The 25,779-nt window shown below is 36.3% G+C and overlaps 1 protein-coding gene across 2 annotated transcripts in view; it reads left to right on the plus strand.

Annotated features, from left to right (window-relative positions):
• Nucleotides 1-25,779, plus strand: part of LOC136849036 (coiled-coil domain-containing protein AGAP005037-like) — a 926,632-nt gene that overhangs the window by 12,275 nt on the left and 888,578 nt on the right. The window contains exon 1 of one of the 2 annotated variants that reach the window (XM_067121928.1): nucleotides 4,002-4,719. The exons of the other annotated variant lie outside the window; for it this stretch is intronic. The gene's annotated coding sequence lies outside the window, so the exon portion shown is untranslated. Of the gene's footprint in view, nucleotides 1-4,001; nucleotides 4,720-25,779 lie in introns of those variants that run through there. 2 annotated transcript variants of the gene reach the window in all.

The raw sequence follows: 25,779 nt of genomic DNA on the forward strand, positions 1-25,779 counted from the left end.
TTATACTTAGAGTTTTTCATGTTTCCCTGTTATCAATTTTTATTCATATGTCAGCTTAGATTGTGCCAAAATCGAACAGACACCAAGAAGAAATCATGTCTTCTAAAGACGTATAGGCCATATTTTAATAACTGTCGTTTTATTAAATCCTGAGACTTTTAGGTTTCCAAGTTACTTACATATAATTGGCTTCTTGTCTACGATATTTTATTCTCTCTCTCTCTCTCTCTCTCTCTCTCTCTCTCTCTCTCTCTCTCTCTCTCTCTCTCTCTCTCTCTCTGGGAGGTAACTGGTTCCTCTGCATCATTTTGGAGCACCATCGAACATTATTTAACATTGGATGGATAATTATTCAGTCCGCTTTTTACATGTTGTTTACCGAGAGAGGAAAAATATGAAATTTTATAAATTGGCTTACTCTGGTGTCACTGAGAGGAAACAACACCTCTCTAAACTCACTGAATAAAAGAAGCCCAACACGAAGAGGACTTTGGAAACACTTTTGGATTCTCAGTTATCCATTATCAATTTACTTGGTTAATGAAATTGTAAATCTTCATTATCCATCATATTATTCTTCCCAATATCTGTGCAGTTCAAAGGGGCATGTTGCCCCATAATCTTTAATGAACAAGTGAAAATGCGCCGAAGTTCCTTTGGCGCAATCTAGTTTTCTGTACAGCGTATAATGCTGTATGAAACTCTGAGCCACGGCCCATGAAACTCCCAGCTGCGGCCCATGAAACTTTCAGCAACAGCCCGGAGGTGGCCTGTGTTGTTGATACCTATAGCGGTGCCAGACGGACGATCATGGCTAACTTTAACATTAAATAAAATAAAAAATACTGAGGCTAGAGGGCTGCAATTTGGTATGTTTGATGATTGGAGGGTGGATGATCAACCTGCCAATTTGCAGCCCTCTAGCCTTAGTAGTTTTTGAGATATGAGGGCGGACGGACAGAGAAAAAGCCATCTCAATAGTTTTCGTTTACAGAAAACTAACAAAAAGTGTAGTAAGATATTGCTTTCTAGAATGCTGGTCAGTGTTAAAACGAGATGCAAAATAATTGATGAATAAGAAATGAAATCTTGCATACTAAAATCCAGAGTAAAAGGTGTGATGAAATACTTAACTGTACAGTTTTCCAACTTAACCTCTATTGTTGCAAGTATTGCAAGACCTAAAGCAATAGCCTGCGTCAAAATTGTAATAAGTAGCCTGCTTTATCTTTAGTTATATTTTTTGTGGCTGGAACTCGGCAAATAGATATTAAATGTATGACATATTCTAAGGCTATCAGGTACCTTAAAATCAGTTCAGTTTGTTAAACTAAAAAGTTTGTTAACATTGCATTTATTATATTCATTGCCTATGATTTTAGTGCACATTTATTATATTCATTGCCTATGATTTTAGTGCACATTTATTATATTCATTGCCTATGATTTTAGTGCACATAGATGACACGAATAGCTCAGTAAAATGTGGAACCACATGCACATGTTAATGAAAGATTTTAGTATGCTTCCAACGGAAGAACAGGCGTTTATGTTCATAAAGTTAATAAGGTAATATAGTTTATGTGATTTAAGGGGATATAAAAATGAAATCAAGAACAAAAATTTGTAAAGAGTAGAAAACAACACTTGGAAAAAGTAAATAATAAAATCATTACTTTTTTTCAGACACTGCAATATCCCGTGCGCCATAGTGTCTTGGAACATTAATTTAAGTGAAAAGGACGTTTACCTCCATGCCCGAATGCCCTTTGACTCTGGAAACACTGTTTAGGCCACTATCATCTCCCCTAAACAATAACCAGCTATTCAGTGTTCTACAAAACTATAGACCAAGTATTATGGCCAATTACGAATTCAATTATACTTTTTTTTGTCTTGTGTTAAAACTGATTTGGAATGAACATAAGTTTTAAAAGTTGCCAGGTGCAAAACGGTACCTACGCTTTCATTTCTCATTCAAACGACTGACGAGATGAGAGAATTTTTACAATATCCCAATAAAGCTATTTGAACATTAATTAGAAGACGAGATCTTTTCGTGCTGTAAACAGTTGCAAAATCATGTTCATGCATAAATGTTAAATGCTGATATTTTCATCTTCAAACCTGAATTGTTCTCGTCTGTCAGCTATATTGTGATAATTAATTTCAAGCATTTAATCCTTGATATCATTTGGTGTTTGAGTTCAATGTCAGTAAATAAGTGCTATTTATCGGAATAATACTTAACATTCTTACTTATCAAACTCTTAGATTGGTAAAACATTTCGTGGTTCAAGGGTCAAGTAGTTCTACAGAAGTCCAGGTTCATAATAATTCATTCAAATAGTAGCTAAAATTGTGCTGAATTACTCAAGGCAATCTATTCGAATGCCATTGCTCATTGTGCTGTGGAACTGGGAAGGAAAACTACACAGACCGTATTTTTCCTTCCTTCTCTTGCTTTTGTAACTTGGATATTGTGTGCGTGAAATTTACTGGGACTATTTATTATTACATACTACGAGTTTTCACTATTTTTCGTTAAGAAATGTGGCAACAATTAGTATTAGGTGACCTATTTTGGGCATAAGACCTTAATCAGTATTCACCGTCCATTGAGTTTGAGTTCTTGAACATAAAATTGGAACCGTTGCAGTCTTGAATTAGAAATAACACATTAGGTTTCTAATATCATGAGTCTTCAGCTTTTACAAGCAGCATATTTACCACAAATCAGCCACGAATCATGTTGCTGTTCTTTCGGCAAACCAGTTAAGTTCCCTGGCAACACACTACACATTCTCTGTTGAAAAGTTGCCGAACTAAATGCAATGGTTTAGACATGGTCAGTTGGCTTAGCGAGATGGGATGAGCTATAACATGATGCGTTCAGGCATCATAATAAATTAGGAAAATTAGGAAACCAACTTCTTATCAAAATACTGTTAGTAATTTCTAAACCTGATTTGTAAACTGAATGACCAGGGGAAGAAAACCTTTACATGCCATTAAGACTTCTCTAGAACATTATTTTTTTTTAAGGATAAAAACACTTACATATAGATACAAAAAAGGAAATGATTTTGGTTTTTGAGTTGCTTGTTTCTTCTTTTTTTTTTGAGTATTTCAGTTAACTAGAAGTAAAAAATTGACCTGGTTATTGGTGAAGCAGGGTAAAACATTTGAAAGTATGGTAAATGAGCACTGGATTTGAGGATAAATGAGTTTAAGTATTTTCATATATATTTTGCAGCCATTATGATTTTTTAATAGTTATGGCTATGTGAATAGTTTTTTTTCACGTATAATGCCGCATTTTCAAAATATGCTTGGATCACCTTATTGCACTAGCAATTTATCTATTGTCTTTGTAAAGTATTTCAAAAAATGCCGACTTCAAGAAAATAATGCTGAGACTATTGTATAGATCTATATATTTGGAATATTTCACAGGTTCCGTTTTACTAGGAGGCAGTACATGTTTGTGTCTGTGTCTTACCCTGACTTATGTGCAGTGCATAAAATTTAGAAATGCTATCAGTCTGTCAGTTAAAATATGTGGAACATCATCCCTTCTTGGATATTCACTGCATCTGAAGGTTTCACAAAAGTGCAGTTGGGATCTCCAGTGAATTGCAGTGTGCAAAGCAGGTCAAGACTTATAGTATTGTACTGAAAGTTTCAAGCCATGTTTTATTTGTAAAAGACACCAATGACGAACTTTTTGTCCAAAGTATTTTTGTACAGTTGGCAGCTTAAAGAAGGCATGATTTAAAACATTGCACATGCAAAGGCATGACCATCAAATGTGACTGTTACTTGATCTGTTAGAAACCTGTTAGAAAATCCATCCCTTAACAGCAGATAAATTATGGCCAGGAATAATGAAATTGTGGAAGGTCTGTTTCCTCATGTAAGTTTTAATATTCTCTGTACATGGTAATGAATCAATAGCTTTTCGATCAACAATGTTAATTTTTCCTTTGAAATTCTTTCAGATATTGGGTTCTTCCTTATCCGTATGACTGAGGTATGATGACATTCCCAAAACTGAATGACATACAGTAAATGCCTATCAAGTGAAACCTGGTCCAGTAACAATTTTGCATCAATTTTTGAAATTTTATGACTTTTTTAATGACGCTTCATTCCACCCCTTACTGAAAATCTAGTTAGATACCCAATAACCCAAGAGATTCAGCATATTAGACGCTCGAAGATAAAGTACTGAGCCGTATGTTGTGTATGTAACGTACTCAAATTTATTTACAGTCTGTTGGAAACTCGTCTGTTGTGTCGGCTGCCGTTGCTTTTATCTGTCTGTTGTAGTGCTTTTATTTTTTTTTAGTTACTGCATTTAGAAACTAGGTTTATTGTGGATAAGGCGGTGTGTTTTTACAAAACCCAAGAAATAGATACAAAGATTCTACAGAGTAATAATGATAGAATAATCGGGGTAAAATATTGGGTATTTTGATTCACTTGTAAGTTCATGTCTGTGTACATGAATCTGTAAAAGTCTATAGATCCATTGTAAAGTGAAGTAATATATGGGTGGCGTGTGGTCTTGTGTGAGAAGCAGTGCCTAGCTCCTCCATTCCCCCCTCTGTCTCTCCCATTGTGTGACCACCAAGGCACCACCGGGGCCCCCAAGCCTTCTCAAGCGGCGGCTATGAACAGCTGAAATGCGTTGCTGTAGGCCAGTCCTTAGTAGAGGTAACCAATGTTCTTTATCTCTTCTATCTGTCTCACACTCACTCTTTTTGATTTTTACATCATAATAGTCGTGTACTGCCTGACTTTGTCTCTTAATGGTTGTCTGTATTTTGGCTCTACTTTATCGACTCTTTATGTTCCTCTGAGATGACATTTTTCGCATCACTGCTTGACTCTGATCGATTTATAAACACCACTCTGATTAATTATCCTTCTGCTTATTCCGTGTTGTCTTAACAGTTGCTTTCTTATTTATCGTAATTACTATCATGTCTTGGCAATTTCATTATTGCTTGTTATGAGTACTTTCATCAGGCACATCTTATGATCATGGTCATGGTCAGATAGTACTGTACAACTTGTTTTCTAGAGTATTGTCACTAGTACGTTTGTGTTGCTTTTCTCATTTACGTACATTCTATATTTACTCTTACTGTCACTGTGTATAACTTTTTGTGCTTTTGTAATATTCATATGTAGTTTACTGTAATTGCATGTTTCTTATCAGACTGTCCAAAGCATAAACCATAGTTATTAGTTGAAAGATAAAACTTATTAGTTGAAAGATAAAACTGATCCTTTTAAAATAATCGCAAATTAACACGTAAAGAGTGCTTGTCAATTGTTCTATTACATCTTACCTTTCTTGTCCGTTTGCATTTTGAATTAAAATGTGGAAGCTGCTTCACTGAAGAAAGCAAATCGGCCTTGATGTACAGTAAAACTATAATTTCGATTTTTGACTACGGCTAAAGATTGTTTAAAGCGATGACGTATATTGGTACCTTTCCTGTAAAATTATATGTGCAATAGAAATTCAAGGCTCTCTAAATGAATACACATCTAGAGCTTTATTGTAGTTTTAAAGCCTGGTATTCTGTTGGAAACAGGTGAGTGGAAAAAGGTTATCAACGAAATTATCGAAGACCTTTTACAAAGTTTCCCGATGACTACATCTGGTAAGCTAATGGTACCTACCAATGGAGAGCCTACTTGTGGCAGCTGCATGAAATTTCATTGTTGTCATGCTTATATTATCTCCCTAAATAGCACCAACTATTTTATTTCACCGAAAAAATATTAGTCCATAGAAAAATGGGAAGTTGAAAAATGTTTGTGTCAGTGCTGCAAATATGTACAAATACTGTATTTATAAATAACTATACGTAATTATCTATGTCAGAGTTGAATCCTGTCTTCAGAAAACTTTTATACAAACTGACTCCATACACATGAACACAAAGCCTATCAGAAATACATCAGCGCCCTCTGTATATAGTGGGCTGCATACCTGTGTCTCTTAAACCACTGTTCTGTCTGAATATTAATGTCGTTTTCCTCTATCCTCTTTGTGACTCCAGTGAAAATGTATAGATCTTAGTCCCCTCCTCCCAAGACTTCTGAATTACATACCCTTTTCATCAAATTGTTCTCTTCAGTCCTGTACATAAGAATAAACCACTCTTGTCCACCTTTTCACTTTTGCTGCTGCGTTCACCTCATCTATATCATTTACATTTTTAACACTTTCATCAATCCATACCCTTACTTTCTTTCATATTTAGCGGCCACAATTCACTTTCAGACTGGTAGCTAACCTCAGCAGTCCCTTTATACATTCCAAGTTTTGTATGCATAAATACTCTTCATCTCTTCCAGATCTATTTTAAATCTTCCACTCTTTTCCTTCATTCACCTGTCAGTGATTCTCTTCTCTCATCCTACCATCACCCTTAACATAACTCACAGATACTTAAATTAATAAATGACATTATTTTTTTTCCTTCCTTGCTAACATTTACATTTTCGTTCCTTGCTAACATTTACAGTTTTTATTTCCTGGTTTTTATTTACCTTCAAAACTTTACTTTTGTTAATGGTCACTTAAGATTTTCTCCACGTACAAACACCGTCAAACTCCTTTAACAGTTTCTGTAACTTGTTATTTCTTGTCACCAGTTAAAATGGTTCCAGCTGCAAAAGAACCAATCCACATTGCCAAGAGATTGAAGAACTGCAAACGTACAATGTGGAACTGACTGAGAGTTACTTTTGCAGTAGATCAGTCACAATCCCAGTTGCATTTTGAAACGCAAGTTCACTTTCATCACACAAACTTCTGGACACTCAGCTAATCACCTTCCATTCCCTATATCAATTATATTACACTGGTATCACATGTACAGTATTGGAAACATTTTTAGTATCAAGAAAGCTAAATATAGCTTTTCTCCTTTACTCTTAAACTTCATTCACAACTGTTTCATAATAAACACTTGATCCACGTACCACCGTAATTTTCCTATAATTTTTTTATTCGGGCAAAACTACTCAGCACATTTTCCCATTTATACTAAACTGTTTGATGCTCTTATAATTCTTACTTTCTCCAGGTTTACCATTTCCCCTTTGAAAGTTGATAATTAGGTTATTCCTCTCACTTATTCCATTGGAACCTTTCCTTCGCTGATGTATACATACTACACTTTGCTAAGTAATTCAGGCCTACTCTCACTACCATACTGCTGTGTCTCAGTTGTAATCCCATTTACTCCTGGTGCCATTTCTTTCTTTGATATTTGATAGTCATCACAAGATTCTTAAAATGAAACTTAAATACCTTTTCATATACACATTACATTCCTTGTCTCCTACAGTATTATTATTTTGTCTCTCCTACATTTTACATTCAACCACAATACAGCATTTTTCTATTTTAGATAGTTTTTTATTGGAGATTAGTTGCTATTTAATCTTTTTTGGAATATACATTAAAAAACTTTTCTCCATAGAGCAGGTGCTCATTTTCACCTTCATTTTTTTGTTTATTCTTCATATTGCCTCCCTGCGGAATTATCTGTTTTGTCTCGCGACTGCACCTGAAATCTCTTTCCCACCAAACCTTTTATTTCTTTCTGGTGCCACAAACCACATTCTTTTAGCTTTCAAACACTTCAGTAGCACTTCCAAATTCTGTATATCTTATTCTAATCCGAACTGCATGTGTGACTTGCTACTCATGATTATATTCACAACTGTATTATGTGGATTTTATTTGCAGGAGAAACTCTCTTCACTTTTCACTGTTCTTTCAAATGCATTATGATCATAAATACTTCCAGCCACCTTTTTCATAATTCTGTCCATTAACTTGCTCCATCTATTCTCTACTAACAATGGATGCTGTGCTATTTTCCTCACTATTTTCTTTTTCTCAAATGCATAAAAGACTATATATCTTTTGAAACCGTCCATTCTGAAAAAAATCAAGCTCCAATTCTCATTCACTGAGACACTAAATATATTATTAACTGCGTAAGTCTTTCCTTAATGCTAACCTCTTCATTTAAATTACAGATCCATTTAACTGCCGATCCAGACTCGTAGAAATTTTCTCTGTCATCCTCACTCTTTTGTACGTGCCTGGTCGATAGTAAATTCCTACCATCAGCTTTTTCCCATTTACCCTCAGCTTCAAATACTCTTGGCAATTGCGCAAACGGTACAAAGCCTTTTACATGACTGTATTGTGTCTGTTACACTAGACATAAAAAACTCATTCACCTTCCTAGTTCTGTCTGCCCTGCCTATTGCTTTGTTTCATGAAAAGCATTCCCATACATCTTTCTTTCTTTAAAATTTTCTTGTATTTTTTCAAGTGTCTGTCACATTCACACACATTCCAACCTAAGCCTGAACAACGCATCATTTTCTCTTGTTTTGCAACAACCTTTGGTACGATGTTGCCAAACTTTTGCCGCCGGTCATTTGGCGACTTTCAGATCACGGAATAGAAAGAATGCCTTAGTTTTCATTCCTTGTATCCCCAGGCATTATAAAATGATTACCATGGGCTTCAGAAGGTTCATTTGCATTTAGAGGCATTTCCAACGCCACAGCACTTTACTAGGTGTTATTATGCTTTTGTTCAGCAATTCAGTCCCCCAGTCTCGAAAATCTCCATGTTACATAGTTGAGTCCTGTCGCGTTTTATAGTAAATTATTCAGGAAATGTTGTGAATACAATGTTCACGGCTAATACTAACCTGTCGAAAATACTGGGGTCTGTTCTGATAACAGATTGCTTTCGTTTTTAGTTCTTGACGCAAACATGAAAGATCAAATTTATCTTCAGAAAAATAATTCAAGTACCACTGTTATTAACTCCAAAGACGATAATATTCATGGAAAGAAACAGGAGATCGGAATTAGTTCACTGGAAACAGAAATACTCTTGGAAAAGCTCTTACGCATAAGTCAATAGAACGTGGTTTAATCTTCTCTTTCTCTCTGTTTTCACAGAATTTTACTGATGATTTCTTGGCTAAAGTATTCAGACAATTACAGTACCAGTAAATGAGTTGTGGTGCTCTAGAATACATATCATACTAGACTAAGCGAATACTTAATTTTTTATCAGCAGACGATTCCTATTTGTAAAGAACTGACTTCAGAGAGCGATATGCTTCCGTTATAAATGATTATATATCTCGAAAGCGAGGACTCTGCAACCCCGGTTTTCCCCACCTACTTTTACACACAGGTCATCAACATTTTCAAAATGAGCATTTAACCACACTCAAGTTTTCTGCCTCGATTTCAACCCAAAACTATTTATACTAAGAAATATTTTAGGTACACGAAGCAATTGTGTGTCCTTTAACTCTTACATTCTCCTCAGTCACCTCTCTTCTTACGCAAAGGGACAATTAATTATATCTCTTCCCCCATTTCCAGGGAACATTTCCCTCTCCAAGACAAGAGGATCGATCCTGTGTTCTCACTTCCATTCCATAACGGCATTCACGTAGGTACCGGGAGATGTAGGTCATTTTACTGTTCCAGATTAATTTAGATAAAGGAGCCGCGCACAATGGCCCGATCCTCCAGCAAGTGATGCATGTTTTGGATTTCGAGTTTTATTCCAGATAAAAAAGACTTTGACAGGAGAGATATGCCACTTGGGGAAAGGATGAGAAATGTTTTTCCATTAGCCAAACCTAAGTCTTTCGAATTTTTCTTCTCCTATTTGTTCGACATTTGTTATATTCGTAAATAACGGATTTCAGGTGTTTTTTTTATGAAATTTAAGTCACCTATCCACAGATCGGCATTAAGAAACGATCAGTTTTCTTTACTGTACAAGAGAGTTATGCTGTGTGTGTGTGTGTGTGTGTATATGTGTGTGTCTATGTATAATGGGGGTGAAGGGGGAGGGGCCGGTTAGGGGTAAGAATGCGTGTCTGTTGAAATGATTGTCATAGAAAAAAATAATAACATATACTTATGGCTAGACCATTATTCGCAAAAGTAGTAGTTATGGTCAAACATACTGTACATACCTTTATACACTTACACAGTTCGCTTAACTCCTGGTTCTTCGATTAGCCAAGATGTTAGGTCTGTTCTTTACATGGCTTGGTGACCTTTGAACATCCATGGGGCAGAGCAGCGTGGGACTAGCACCCTCATCCCATAAATGCTCCCATAAACGCCTCCTGGTAAGATAAAATTTTGAGATGGTGAAAAATTTATGTAGTATACAGTCATTCGTACACACACACACACACACACACATATAAATATATGAGTGAAAGTAAATCCTAAGTGGAAGTATATGAAAGAAATATACTGTACGGTTGGTTTCCTAAATTTTCATGGGAGTTCATTTGAAAGTCACTTTCAATTTTAAAACTTTACAGAACTGCTGCAATAAACAGTTAGGTTTGCGTGATAGTTTTTTTTTTTTCAGTATAAATTTCACTGTCTTCACGGGCACAGGGCATAATGTTCAGATACCAGAAGGGAGTACGGAATAATTTTATTCGCAAGAGAATCATGACTGATAATACCCATTTGTTAAAGGAGCATGATTTACAGTATATTGCCAGGTCAGCGAGAGGAGCTTGAAAGACGTGCTTGACGATGAGAGTATCGTGAAGTAAGATACTCCTTTAGTAATGAAACCCAGTTGAGGGTTAGCGCCGCCAGTGCCCCTCACGTTGTGCACTGTAGGCGTTACTAAAGGGTGTTTGCAACGTGTCTTCGGCCCCTACTATTCATTTCAGGGACCGCGAGTCATCGTTTTCCTCAAATATCTTTCAAAGTAATTATTTGATCGAAATGCTACTTTAACACAGTGTACAAGAAACCTCCCGCTAACTTTTGGTAATATAATGCATTGTCAAATGGTGTTAGTTAAGGCGTTTACTCTTGACTTTTAAAGGCAAAGTCGCATGAGTCAGCAGGACTAATCTACGCATCGAACGTCCGCTATCCCCCATAGACAGGAAAAGGGGGGCGGGGATGGGGAGGCCAGGAAAGTTGGTTGAGGGAGGGATAAGGTGGGGAAGGGAGAGGGAGGGATGGGATGGGGATAAAGGACGTTCAAATGCATAGTTTGGCGATGCTTGACAACACCATGTAAGTCAAGAGTAAACGCCTAAACTAAAACCATTTGACAGTTAGCGGGAGGTGTCTTGTACACTGTGTCAAAGTACTATTTCGATAATTAGTTGAAAGACATTTGAGAAAACGATGACTCCTGGTCCCTGAAATGGATAGTAGCTGCATCCACCTTTTACCTTTTTATTTTACCGCCATTCCCGCTCCCTTTCCTTAGCTCTTTGTTGGGTGAATCGGTAGAGCTGCGGAATGTCACTCGATGGACCGGAGTTCAATTCCCCGGCCGGCTGATGAAGAGTTAGAGGAATTTATTTCTGGTGATAGAAATTCATTCCTCGCTATAATGTGGTTCGGATTCCACAATAAGCTGTAGGTCCCGTTGCTAAGTAACCAATTGGTTCTTAGCCACGTCAAATAAGTCTGATCCTTCGGGCCAGCCCTAGGAGAGCTGTTAATCAGCTCAGTGGTCTTTAAAACTAAGATATGCTTAACTTTTTCTTCTTCAGTGTTGTTGTCAAACACATCTAACTGTTACTTCTTAGATCCTTGTACTGCATGTCCCTTATTTTTGGGATCTTTTATCTTGTCCTTCAACCACTCCAACTCCCTCGTTTCACTCTTTTAGTGCTGAATGACCGAAAGTGCTCTAGTGCTTGGCTGGGCACCCTAAATCTCATCAATAAATCGCTACAGTACTGAACAGGAATCATCATTTTCGGCTGCCATGGAACGAAGTCTTTTTTAAAAATGAGCCATAAACATGACTTCAAAAGAAAATAAGCCATGAACGGCCTTGAAGTATAATTCTTATTTATAAAATATGTAAGGTCTCTACAGAAATAGGCCAGCCCTATGAGTGATGGTCAGCTCAGTGGTCTGGTTAAACTATTTTATGAGCTTGTATGCCATGCCTCAGATGAGCTTTATGTATGGTGCTATTCTTTGCAGATAGCATGCAGTAAGATTAAAAATATGTATACATATAATATCACCCTACATCAGTATCCAGGAACAACCTCCTCAAGAGTTACATGAAATGATGATCAGAATTAGATCAGCATCTTAGCTGTTGTCACAATTATTAAAATGAGGGTAATAACGGTAATTAAATTTACATCCATGCACATGAAGCACTGTTATGGAAGATGTTATATCTTGCTAAAATAACGTGCTTTAGAAAACGTTTATGACACCTGCACAGATAAGCAGCTTCAAATGATTCTTTCATTAATTTAAAAAAAATATAGTATACTTTCAAGGCCAGCTGATTAAACTAAGGACCTGGAATATAACATATTCCAGATGACTTCATAATGATAACCATCACGACTATATAGGCCAACTTATTTTGTACCCAAGATATGACAAGTGGATCATAATGGGGTCATTAAATAGATTTACACGGCAATTACAATGTATGAGGTAATAATAGAAAGACTGAGTAAAAGAACCTAATAGTTCCTCGTTGGAGAGTGGGTTCCGTTCTCAGCTAGCACTCTGCTGGCCGCGAGTTCGAATCTCCGACCGGCCAATGAAGAATAAGAGGAATTTATTTCTGGTGATAGAAATTCATTTCTCGCTATAATAGGTTCGGATTCCACAATAAGCTGTAGGTCCCGTTGCTGGGTAACCAATTGGTTCTTAGCCATGTAAAATCAGCTCAGTGGTCTGGTTGAACTAAGATATACTTAACTTAAAAGAAACTAATGAAAGCGTTTGATTCTTCACATAAATCCTTGTCCAGGCACGTAACCATCTTGATTGGTGCCTGTCAGTGCAAAACTTGTCTACTTAAGTTTTTATTCAGTCCTTCTTTCGCAAACATTAAGAGAAACATAGCCACACTATCATATGGTTTTCCTTTATAGACTTCATATACCTTTTATTGTTAGTATGGAGCTTGATGTAGTAATGGTAGACTTACGGCTCAAAATTGCTAAATGTAACTGGAAAGATTAATTACTTTTAGATAAAATTCTCTTGGCAAATAGAAAACCTAGGAAGAAAAATATAAGAGTGCATCCACTGCTGCGAATAGAAATTCGAATAATCAAAACGAAGCCCATTTTCTTATAAAACTTTACAGTTTCTTTATAAGATTTCCTTTTTGGTATTGTAATTTCATATACTGAATCTCACTTCGCAAATTGATTTGATATGTCTGCACTGATGGATACAATTATTTGGTCATATCACAGTCTGGGAAGCTTTCATGCGATGTACGAGTACGCAGTCTATTGACATGTTAAGAAAGAAAAGTCATCAAATTATTGTAACCAGTGACGGTAAGATAAATAAAAAAAAGAGGCTTTAATAATAATCCATAGTTTAAAGGTCTATAACGCAGTCTGGTGACAGTGTACTTTGCAAGAGATAGCATACACTTCATATCGTCAGCTAAGCAATGCACAGGATATTAAACTCAAGCTCATAAAACAATAAAAAATACAGAATTTACATACATACACATATATATGTAATAAAAAATACAGAATTTACACACACATACATATATATATATGTACATTATATATACTGTATATATATATATGTCATATATAAAAGTGAATGCAAGTTTGTTTGTATGTTTGTGCACTATAGAAATATGTATCCCTTGACCAATCTAGGCAAAATTTGGCTCGTGGCCATCATTTGACCCAACTTAGATAATAGGGTAGGTTTCAAACCCGTACCTGCTTCCCCTTCCCCTTCCCCTTCCCCCAGCCCCCTTCCCCTTCCCTTTGTAACTTAGCCCCCTTCCCCTAGACAAAATTCCCCATTTTGACCCAGCTGTAGATAATAGGGTGGGTTTCAAACCGCCCCCTTCCCCGATCTTAGAACATAAAAAATTCGCACTGGCCATCATTTGACCCAGCTTAGATAAAAGGGTGGGTTTCAAACCCGTACCCCCTTCCCCTTCCTCCTTCCTTTTGCAACTTATGTGGTAACGTCTCTACCGATCTAGACAAAATTTGGCACTGGCCATCATTTGACCCAGCTTAGATAATAGGGTGGGTTTCAAACCTGTACCCCGTTCCCCTTCACATTACACCATTACCCTTTTCCCTTTTGGCACGTGGCCATCATTTGACCCAACTAAGGTAATAGGGTATGTTTCAAATCCGTACCCACTTCCCCTTCCTCCATCCCCCTCAGTTTGTAACTTATGTGGTAAGTAAACTCTACGGGTTTATAATACCTCATTTCATGTACTCTATAATCTATATCATGGAAATATATTTTTGAAAATGCTTTTCTTTCCCGTGATTAATAATTCTGTATCAATGTTTATGTTAAGGTTTAGTGGGGACGTGTTTAGGTGTTAGGTTTAGTGGGGGTGTTTCAGTTAAGTCGGGGGTGTGTGTTCAAGTTTAGTGGGGGTTAAATGGGACAGTCACCACAGTAATATCTGGATAAAAGGGACAGTCAGCACAGTATTGTTTGGATAAAATAGACAGACACCACAGTAATGTCTGGATAAAAGGGACAGTCAGCACAGTATTCTTGGATGTAAGGGACAAACATTACCTGGGTAAAAGGGACAGTCACTACAGTAATATCTGGATAAATGGGACGGTCACCACAGTAATATCTGGATAAAATGGACAGTCACCACAGTAATGTCTGGATAAAAGGGACATTCAGCACAGTAATACATGAATAAAAGGGACAGACAGAACAGTAATGCCTGGATAAATGGGTCAGTCACCACAGTAATGACTGGGTAAATTGGACAGTCACTGCAGTGATACCTGGATAAAATGGACAGTCACCACAGTAATGTCTGGATAAAAGGGACAGTCACCACAGTAATGTCTGGATAAAATGGACAGTCACCACAGTAATGTCTGGATAAAAGGGACAGCCAGCACAGTAATACCTGGATAAATGGGACAGTCAGCACAGTAATACAAGGGTAAATGGGCCAGTCACCACAGTAATACCTGGATAAATGGGACAGTCAGCACACTATTATTTGGATAAAAGTGACAGTCAGTACAAGGAGGTGCAGGAAAATATTCTGAGTCCTTCAGAGCTTTCCCGGGCAGCACCAGGTTGGTCAGCTAATATATATAATTATATATTTATATGTATGTATGTATGTATGTATAATCTACATACAAGCATGCACAAAGGAAGTGCTGTCAACAGTTGCATCAAATATTTATTAGGATAGAACTCAATATTTTATGAAAATTTAATGAAGTTTCCGCCAACTCCTTATAACATGGAGGTTTCAGAGACCAAGCACCGATTTGAAGAGTGAAGAAAGCAATAATTCACATTGCAAACATTTCGTAAGAGAAATGTACTGCGGAGAACGAAATGCATGAAAATAAAAACAAGGTAAAATAGAGGAAAAACTGATTACCTGCAACATCGAAGATAATACCAACTTTATCGAGCACACCGGATTTCCATTAGCATTTCTCAGACACTGTTCGGAAAACCAAAGGACCATTTGTTTTAACTGTCACTTGTTCACCACACTGCAATGCACTGCGTTTAAAGCGGTGTTTCGAGCGAAGCAATAAATCTTTAGATGTCAGGGACCCTAAGATATAAGTTAGAGGGATTCTACCAAGCAAAGCCTACCGAAATCTGATTCTGTCGTAGAGGGCCATTCCGGGAACAGATGCTGATAAGATCGGGATTTTTTTTTGCCAAGCATAACAAGACTACTTGTAAGAGATTGTTAGACACGAGAGGAGAGGTCCAGAATCGCCGCGAGCTTGGATAAGGAAAATTCTAGAGGCGGCCATTATTTTTATCAGTATTTTCCAGAGGCAATTTGCTTTAGGTTAATACACGGCAGACGCAAGCATTCATAGTATGACAGGTATTTCAAGCAAGCAAAATTGATAGAGAATATCATGTTTATTTTGCAAATTTTGGTATGTTAGGATACTGGGAGTAAGAATCTATCCAGTCAATATTTGTGAAATCAAGGAAAAATAAACTAGTTAAGATATCCTCTGTAACTTTAGGCGGATGAGAGACACCCAGAGATTTTTCCTGGTATCCAGTAATAAAGGGCATTGTCCTACTGCATCTTGAAATTCATTACAGTGGGCTACATGTAATATGAAATGAACACATTGATGATGTGAAGAAACCTTGTTCATAGGACAATGTTCCCCTTTCAGCACTGAATGACCTCATAGGTCTCAGCGCTTGGCTTTTGCCCTGAATTCTATTTTCCATTCCATTCCATAGGACAGTATTCGTATATTTTTGAAACCAGAATTATCAGAAACATGCATGATAATCCGATGATGGTGCTGAACCACTTTGAAGAGATGTATTAGATTCAGAAAAGGACGTTTGGCGTATTCGTTAACATACAATTAGAATTTCACGTGACACTAGAAACCCTTTTCAGGAAATAAATTTCTAAAATTCGAGGACACAGACCTGTTCTCTTCGGCAAGAGTGTCATTTTAATCAGTTAATTATAATTTTTTTTTTTTAAGATTTGGCTTTTAGCAAATTATATTTTTTTTAAGATTTGGCTTTTAGCAGCCATTATTACATCTTTTAAAAACGAAAATCATTTGGTATAATCTAGAGCGGTGTACTGATAATCGTTTTTACGAGATAGTATTGGCACCTGGTTAGCTTCCAGGAAATTCCGTTGTTAATTTCTAGTCTTGTTCTGAGTGTGTGTGTGTGTGTGTGTGTGTGTGTGTGTGTATATGTATGTATATATATATATATATATATATATACATATATATGTATATATATATATATATATGTATATATATATATATATATATATATATATATATATATATATATATATATATATATATATATATATATATACACACACATAAAACCACGTATTTATCGGAACAGTCTTACAGCGTAAAAGAACGTGCGAACATCATCTTGTAAGAAAACTATCGAACCGTCAACTGCCCATCTTTTCAGAATCCTTGAATATTCTTCTGTTTAGTAAGAAAAAGTTGTCGCTGAAAACAGTTGTCCATAACCACTATTTAAATGCAGCGACCGAAGCTTTTGAAAAAGAAGATGAATGTCTGTTTCAGCATGCCTGGCTTTCATTACTCGTTCATTTTAATGTGCGGAAAACAAAAAATCCTCATTTGAGCAAAATCAGAAGCAATGCATCAGTGCACATTGCCAGTTATCAACACTCAGTGCGGGTCGAAAGCGTCCGATATTTTGTGCGTCTCGTCTTGTAGCGTAATGAAAGAAATTGCCATTTTGTTTCGTTCAGACCCCAGTTTAATTATGGTTATGGGCTGAATAACCCTCCGATGAACTTTGGAGTAATTAAGGCAATAAACGATTGAAGAGAATAATCATTAAGAGAATATGCTTTTGAATTATGATGAGGTATTCAGGGCATTAGTAATAATGAGAGCAATAGAGAGTAATAACGAGTATAGAAAAACATTAAGATAAAATGGGTGAGCGATTGGGTTTTCACCTTTATACACATCGTTCTGTTTTTCAGAATCGCCTTTTTTTTTTTTTACTAGTTTATTGATAACTTTTGGTTTTAATTCGCTGTCCATTAAAAACTGACAAAAACTAGAAATGGAAAAAAGCTCGAAGGTTTTAGTCTTGTAAAATGGGGATTAAGTACATCACACTGAAGTGGTTTTAAGTAGGTTAGGATTGAAATTCATTACAGCCAACCCGGGATGTGACGGTCAAGTAAAGAAAATAAGATTTTTTTTATAAACTCATCTATCTATCTGTCTGTATATCTGTCTGTCTTACACACACACACATATATATATACCCATATATATATATATATATATATATATATATATATATATATATATATATATATATATATATATATATATATATGTACAAAATTGTCAGAAGTTATTCCTTTAATTCATTTAGATAATGAACCTTGTTAAGTACAAAATGAAATCATATATATATATATATATATATATATATATATATATATATATATATATATATATATATATATATATATATATATATATATATATATGTATATATATACACATATATATACTGTATACATATACACATATGTGTGTATCATTATGGGCATCTGGGACCAGCTACATAAACACTTTCCAGGAGTCGTGTTCCTATACAGCCCTTAGCGAGTAACAGACCCAGGGGCCTAGCTGATAACATCTGGTATGGGTACCTGCTGCCATCTAGGTTGACAACTATTTAGTTAAATAAAGGCCAGTGACGCAAGTGAAAACTGTGGCTCTGTTCAGGATGAGCGCCAGAAACCCTTGGTTAAGGCGTTGAGTGTTTTGTCCCTTCAGCTTTAACTCTGGATGCTTGGCAGATGACCTTGGTGAAAAACTAATAGGCAATGCAGGGTCATCGGACTCACTGAGCTGGGAATTATGTGCTGCAAGGAACTGGCGATCTCTTAGTGCTCTTGACTGATTTGTGCTCCATGAATTCTGCCCCGTTTTGATGGAGAGAGAAAATTTAGAAATAGCCCCTTAGTCTTAAGAATACAGTGGCACTTAAGAATCCCCTTGGTTATTAATACTAGGGGTAAGTTGAAAGTAGGAAACTCGAATGTAAGGACCGGGAATCTGTTTGGAAAGGTGCTGTAGGTGAACATAAATTCAGTATGTATGAACAGGACATTGGATGGTGGTATTTATATATATGTATTCAGAGATGCAGAAAGAGTTGGTAGATGATTCAGCGTAATATTAATTCCAAATGCAGAAAAGGAACCGAGAGGCTGGAAAGCCGGAAACAGTGGATTACAGTTTGCAAGACTTAAATCAAAACAGTGCAATATGAGTATTAAAGTGTGTTACATACTAAGAAATGAACCGTAGGAAGAAATAAAAGAAGAATTTTACATAGAACTGCAGAAAGCTCCAGGTGAAATATCTGAAAGACTTATGAGAATTATTGTTGGTGATGTGAATACACAGGTTTGTTGGAACAATGGAGGTAAGGAAGATATACCAGGAAAGGAAGGCCTGGAAGAGACTGCAAATGAAAATGAGTTATAATTTATCAGTTATTGTGCTGCAAATAATCATGCAGTTTTCTTTTCCAGCACAAGGATACAAAAAATGCACTTAAGACGTGTGCAGATTGGCGTCATGGAAACTAAATAGATCACACAGGTATTAATTGAGAGAGAGAAAAAGACTGCTGTGGAATGCTTGCAACTACATAAGAGCACATATTGGCGGTGATCAAAAACCAGTCATTGTCGCACCGAATATGAAATTAAAAGCACCCATCCAAAAAATTTGACAGAATATCAAGGTTGAATAAAAAAGGCTTGCTGAAAATGAACACCTTTGTATACTCGAATACTGAAATAGATTTGCATTTCTAAGAACTAGAGAGGAGCAGATTTCATCACGGATCACCAACTTGTCATTGCAACTCTGAAGTTGAAGTTAAAATACTCAGCAAAAATGTAGACCGATTATCAAGGTTCAATATACAAAGGCTACTTATTGATGGACATCGAGAGCTTTTGCATTTAAATGTTGCTCGTAGGGGGTTAATGTTATCAGTGCACCTTACGTACTGTAGCCATTACTTTATAAGGTTCTTTGCAGCGTCCCTTAGGCCCCCAACTGCGCTTGGCTTTTGGCCTAAATTTTATATTCCAGTGCCATTTAAATGTTGTAATATATTTGCAATTTTAGAAACCATACCTGAGGGGAAGGAGACTGTTATTGATTAACATCAGGAGTATATATCAAACTATAGAAAAAACAAGTACTGAGAAATGGTTTAATGTGACAGAAACCATGGATATGATAAGCCATGAGTTACAAAGAGGAAAGAGAAGAAGACAGTAGAACATAGTAAGTACTCATGTCTACATAGTGAAGTTAAATGAAATGCAAGCGGTGATAAGCAAAAATAAAAAAAAAAACTTATATTGCTGATAAACCCATGTATTTAGGGATTGACATTGGTGTTAGGGTAGCCCATAGAATAATTAATGAAATTTCTACAGGTGAACAGAAGCAAAATGCCGCGCAAATGAAGGGGATAGTTCATTAATAACATCGGAGGACGAAGAAAGACAACACTGGGTGGAACATTTTTATAAGGTCTTAAACAAGAAATATGAGGGTTATGATTTGTTTTATATACCAGCTGAAGAAGACCACAATATACTGATGAATGAATTCCCAGTCTTTGTTTGGAGCAGAATCTATAGTAAAGAAACTTGGGAGATGCATTTCGCTCCAGAGACGATTTTACAGTAGATGAAAATGAGAATGATGAAACGAAGCCTGATGATTGGGAACTGAAACTCGTAAAAAAGATAGCAAAGAAAGGTATTTGACTGAACGTGGTAACTACAGAAACATTGAAGTCATGCGTATCCTCATTAAATTAGAGAAAGTTTTTGGTAAAATGCTTGGAGAAAAAATCTGGCTTTAGAATACAGAGTTTTACAGAATAAACATTTGCGTTATGACATATTATGCAGCAAGTAATGGAATTTAGAATTCCCCTTATTGTGGCTTTTGTTGATTTCAAAATAGCATTCTACAATGCCCAATATTTTAAAAGGCTTTACATTAATATGGTGTCCACAGAAATATGAAAAGCTAAATGGAATTATCATTGAAGGAAAAGATGCCAATTTAATTGTCTTCGAGTCTTGGCTGGTGAATTTCCGGTAAACAATGGATGTAAAGCAGAAATATCACTACGTCTTTGCTGATTGCCCTTGCCCTAGGTTACATAATTAAAGAAGTGCTTTAGAATGGAAGAAAAGGTACTGGGGTAAGGGAAGAATACTGACTGACCTGGAGTATGAAAACGAGGTTGCGTTAATCAGCGAACACAACAAAACTGACAAAGCTTGTTGAATAGAATGCATCATACGTCTAGTGAGACGGGACTTGGGATAAATCTAAGGAAAACAGAAATGATGATGACAGAGAAAGCAAGAGGGATCAAGTAACACTAGATAGACAGGATTAGAATAAAAATGCAAATCAAATTATGGTCAGGCTGAATAAGACTTTGAAATGAAATGCACTAACAATGTGCACAAAAGTCAAGTTGTACATTATTCTAGTAAGATCTGTGTCAGTGGTATGACAATGAAACTGTATCTGATTGATTTTGTTGATTTGAGAATAAAGTTTTAAGGTGTCAGGCGGAAGGATAGTGGGAAGTGATAGCATGATGGAACTAATGGAAGGCTCATACGTAGATGAGATGATGATGAGAGTGAGAATAACAACTATGTAATGGAAGGCTGGAATAAGTGGAGATTTGTGGAAAATGAAACACAGCAAAGACATGGATAATGGAGTTTCACACATTCCCATTTTGTTGCATGGCATTGGACCCAGTGGTGATAATGAATTTACACACACACACACACACACACACACACACACATATATATATATATATATATATATATATATATATATTTCTCTATCTATATTTCTATCTATCTATCTATCCATATATATATATATATATATATATATATATATATATATATATATTATTATATTTTGTATATATATATATATATTTATATATTGACGAAGGCTATAAAGTATATTATTTTTCATATGGTTATGTGTGATATATATATATATACATATACATATATTTATATATATACATCACATATATATGAATGTGTGTGAATGAATACATGATTCAAAATGTAAACGTGAATGTCTAGATTCCGTTCCTTCCTCACCTAATGGCGTACCCTTCAACCTGAGAACCTTGAATACTGGGAGCGGTATAAATGGTGAATGCCGGGTCTGGCGAATGTTTACCTGCTGCATTACTTTTCTCGAGTCCGCGCAGGTATAAGTAGACTCCTTAAATAACTTATCCTTTTTAATGGTGCTTCTTCGGAATGTCCATTAGAACCGAGTTTACCCGAGCGCGGGTTCAAGCTAAGAGATGAAAATAGACATTCGTGTAATCCTTAGGGTCACTGACTCCGTAGGGAGGTAGGGCAGTCAGTGCATCTCACGCGGTGTGCTGGGGGCACTACTTAACTTTCTTTGCGGCGTCCCTGCGGCTCCGAGCTGCAACCCCTTTCATTCCTTTTATTGTACCTCCATTTATATTCTCTTCCATCTAACTATCCGCCCTCTCCTAACATTTGTTTCACAGTGCAACTGCGAGGCTCTCTCATCCTGTTACACCTTTCAAAACCTTTGTACTCTCAATTTCCGTTTCAGCGCTGAATGATCTCATAGGTACGTACCACCTCTTGGCCTTTCGCCTAAACTCTATATTTTATTTTATTCTTAGGGTCATTGATTTTTCGTGCAGAAGGTGTTAAGTCCTTCTGGAGCTATTTAATATACCTCCCATCAATGTCACCATGATCCTCAACATCATGTACATCCAGTACAAGGGATGAAACTGCAAGCTTCCCCGTCCCATCACTCTCCTGCCAAAAGCCACCTTCAAGAGGTAGCTTTTGGCCTTTTTCCACTAACAGGGGAAGTGCTAGTGCCCTTCTGTCAACGGAATGGAAATACGTGGTACCTGGTCAGTTTGTGGATGGGTGATCACCAGAACCCTCTGGTATGTAAACTACGCTCATGACTGTTTATGGTCAGTGGCTACAAGCTGACAATCTTTTCTGTGGCTTCTCTATTTTGACTATTGGTGAAAAATGGAAGGGCAACACTTTTTGGGACCATTTTCTTTTACATGTATCACACATGTACACACACACACAAAACTCTTTTTTTCAATATTGTTCTCCCTAACTGGTCCGCTGGTATGGTGGTTAGTGTCGTGGGATGCCACTCAGATGTCGTGGGTTCGCGTCTTCCCCAGGGCGATGAAAAATCACTGGCTTTGCATCATGATCAGTTATTGTTGCAGTGTGGGATCTGCTGTGGGAGGTTGAAACCAACATTCTTTGGAAGCTTGAATTTCAAGTCAATGGCCCCTGTATGCCTCTTCCATGTGAATAGGTTTCATCTATTGAAATAATAATAATAATAATAATAATAATAATAATAATAATAATAATGATGATGATGATAATAGCAGGGCCTGGCTCTAGAAAAAAAAACACCCAATGGCTACGGCCAGAGTCATCTTTAGGTGTTGAAACGTTGATGAACTTCTTGCACAGTAAAAAACCAACGGCATTAACCGCTTCTAAAATCTACAGAGAGCGCTCATCAGCAGTATATCGAACCTCCACGCACACACAATTCTCTTTTCACCCACATCTTTCACGCTTTCCCGAGCTCCCTCGTTCCTGAAGCCCATCATTTCTAATACCTGTTTCACATCATCTATCAAACCCTTTCTTGGTTTTTCTCTAAATCTCCCCCCCCCCCCCACAATACTTTTGAATTAAACACTTCTCGTCAAACTACCTTTGCCCATTTCTGTATGACCGAATCATCTCAAAATAAAGATAAGTTCGTACTGATAAAATCTTATATGGGTAACTACAGAAAAATATTAACATTGAAATATATATATAGATTATTTGTAAAATGTACACGATAAAACATCTGTCAACCCGAATGGTATGATAAAATTATATTGGTTAATTTTTGTGTACTTTTTCTGATAAAAAGGTAAAAAAATCTAAGAATGCTGTGACCCATCCATTTACCTACGTAAAGTTTTTATTTTACCACTTCTTTAATATACATATTTCTCACACCATAAGTTCTCCGTACTCAGCTTCTACTTCCCAGAGTTTCAACTAATTTCTTTTCACCAACCCCGGCCAACTCCACCGCCAACGTATCTCAACACACGCTTCACTTCCGTCGTAAAAACTTGCAATTTCTGTCGGTAATTTAATAAATGAAGAGGAAAAACTACGTTGGAAAAGTAGCATTTTAACATTAACTGCAATCTTATTTTGGCCCCGCGTTCATCCATTAGGAACCGCCTACGCGTTGGCGAAAATACAGAGGGAACGTCACCATTTCAACCAAGGGTTTTAAATCGGTTTAACTATGAAAGGAATCGGGATTTCTTTTGCCCGTTCAACAAGAGAATTCAGATTAACTGGAACACAGGTGTTTATGTTATTTTCTTATTTGTGTTGTGGAGCTGAAATGATTGTCTCTTCACAGAGTACACGTAGAGGAGGTTTTGCAGTTTTTTTGTTAATTTTGTTTTTGCTGGAGATGTATGTTCACACGTATATTATGACATAAATATAGACTATAGTGTTCATGAAACTCTTAAAGCATCGTGGGATGAAGGGGAAATCACTGGCTTTATAACAACAACTAAATGAAAGAAGATGAATCTTAAATCATATGTAATTATTTATGTAGTATTCACCCAATATCCCAAAGATGGAATGAATATATCATAATACGCTGTAAGACTGGAAACTCATCAAGAGTGCAAAAATATATAAAAAAAAGTGCGTACTAGATGGTTTCACAGTCTATGTTGAGAACAAAGGACGTACCATTAGATAAGAATGAATTGGCGTTGAAGTTAACTGTGTGGTATAAAATAGAAGCATATGTATACATACGTTACCCAGTCTATTCATATCCAGTGAACATGTATACGGATATATATTCAAAATTAGATTCGAATTGAAGTAGTTTTCCTAGTTATTTACCTGAATAAAAACTGCAGTTAATTACGTGATGAAGCAATTCAATTACAGAGTTGTAAAAGTAAACGAGTAGGTGAGGAGGGAATGGACGGATCTTCGTATTATTAATGCCTTGATTTAATGCGGTATATGATAGCGCGCTACAAAAGGCGCTCTAAAACCATCGCTTGCATTATATTCTGTAAAAATTCCCTGTAGTCAGCTACAAAATTTGACAATGAGTAGGCGTATTTTTTTTTAGTCAATCTCGAATTTCTCTCAAAGTCCTGCAACATATTTTTGGCAATCTGTCGTCAGGTGGCTCGCTATACGGCGGATCGCGCCATGTGGAAAAAACGCCTTGAACATTTTATCTCGTACAAAAGTTACGTAAAACCACGAGCTAAACCGTGTGGCTCCTTGCATTCATCATCTTTAAGGCATCCTTTAATATGCATGACGAGATTTAGGCAAAATTTAATAGCACAAATGAATATTTTTCAGATGAGATTTTCGAATTCATGAACATGAATTCAAATCCGAAAATGGATTCGCCGGCAGGAAACCTAAGGCTCACACGAGAATGAAAATCATTTCAAGTGACATAAACCATCGCTTTTTCATCGATTACTTATCGACGGCACCGGGTTCTGAATTATGGATCGAAATGTGAATTATATAAGAGGTTAAACAAGGGCTTTCAGCTGGGTGCACGTGTCTAATTGTCCAGAGTGAAGAGACTGCTAATATTTTATATATATATATATATATATATATATATATATATATATATATATATATGTATGTATAAATAGATAGGTAGATAGATATATTTGTTACATGCGTAACTTTTTTATATTCATAAATACCAAGCCACAAATATCTTTTAATATCCAGTTCACTATACCTCAGGAATAACTGACACCCAAGGGAATTTATATATATATATATATATATATATATATATATATATATATATATATATATATATATATATATATATATATATATTGCTTAATGTCATTCATATAGAAAGCCCTTGAGAGACGTATTTTTATTGCAAATCATTGGAATTCCATGTA

The sequence above is a fragment of the Macrobrachium rosenbergii genome, chromosome 20, assembly GCF_040412425.1.
Source record: "Macrobrachium rosenbergii isolate ZJJX-2024 chromosome 20, ASM4041242v1, whole genome shotgun sequence".
Taxonomy (NCBI): domain Eukaryota; kingdom Metazoa; phylum Arthropoda; class Malacostraca; order Decapoda; family Palaemonidae; genus Macrobrachium; species Macrobrachium rosenbergii.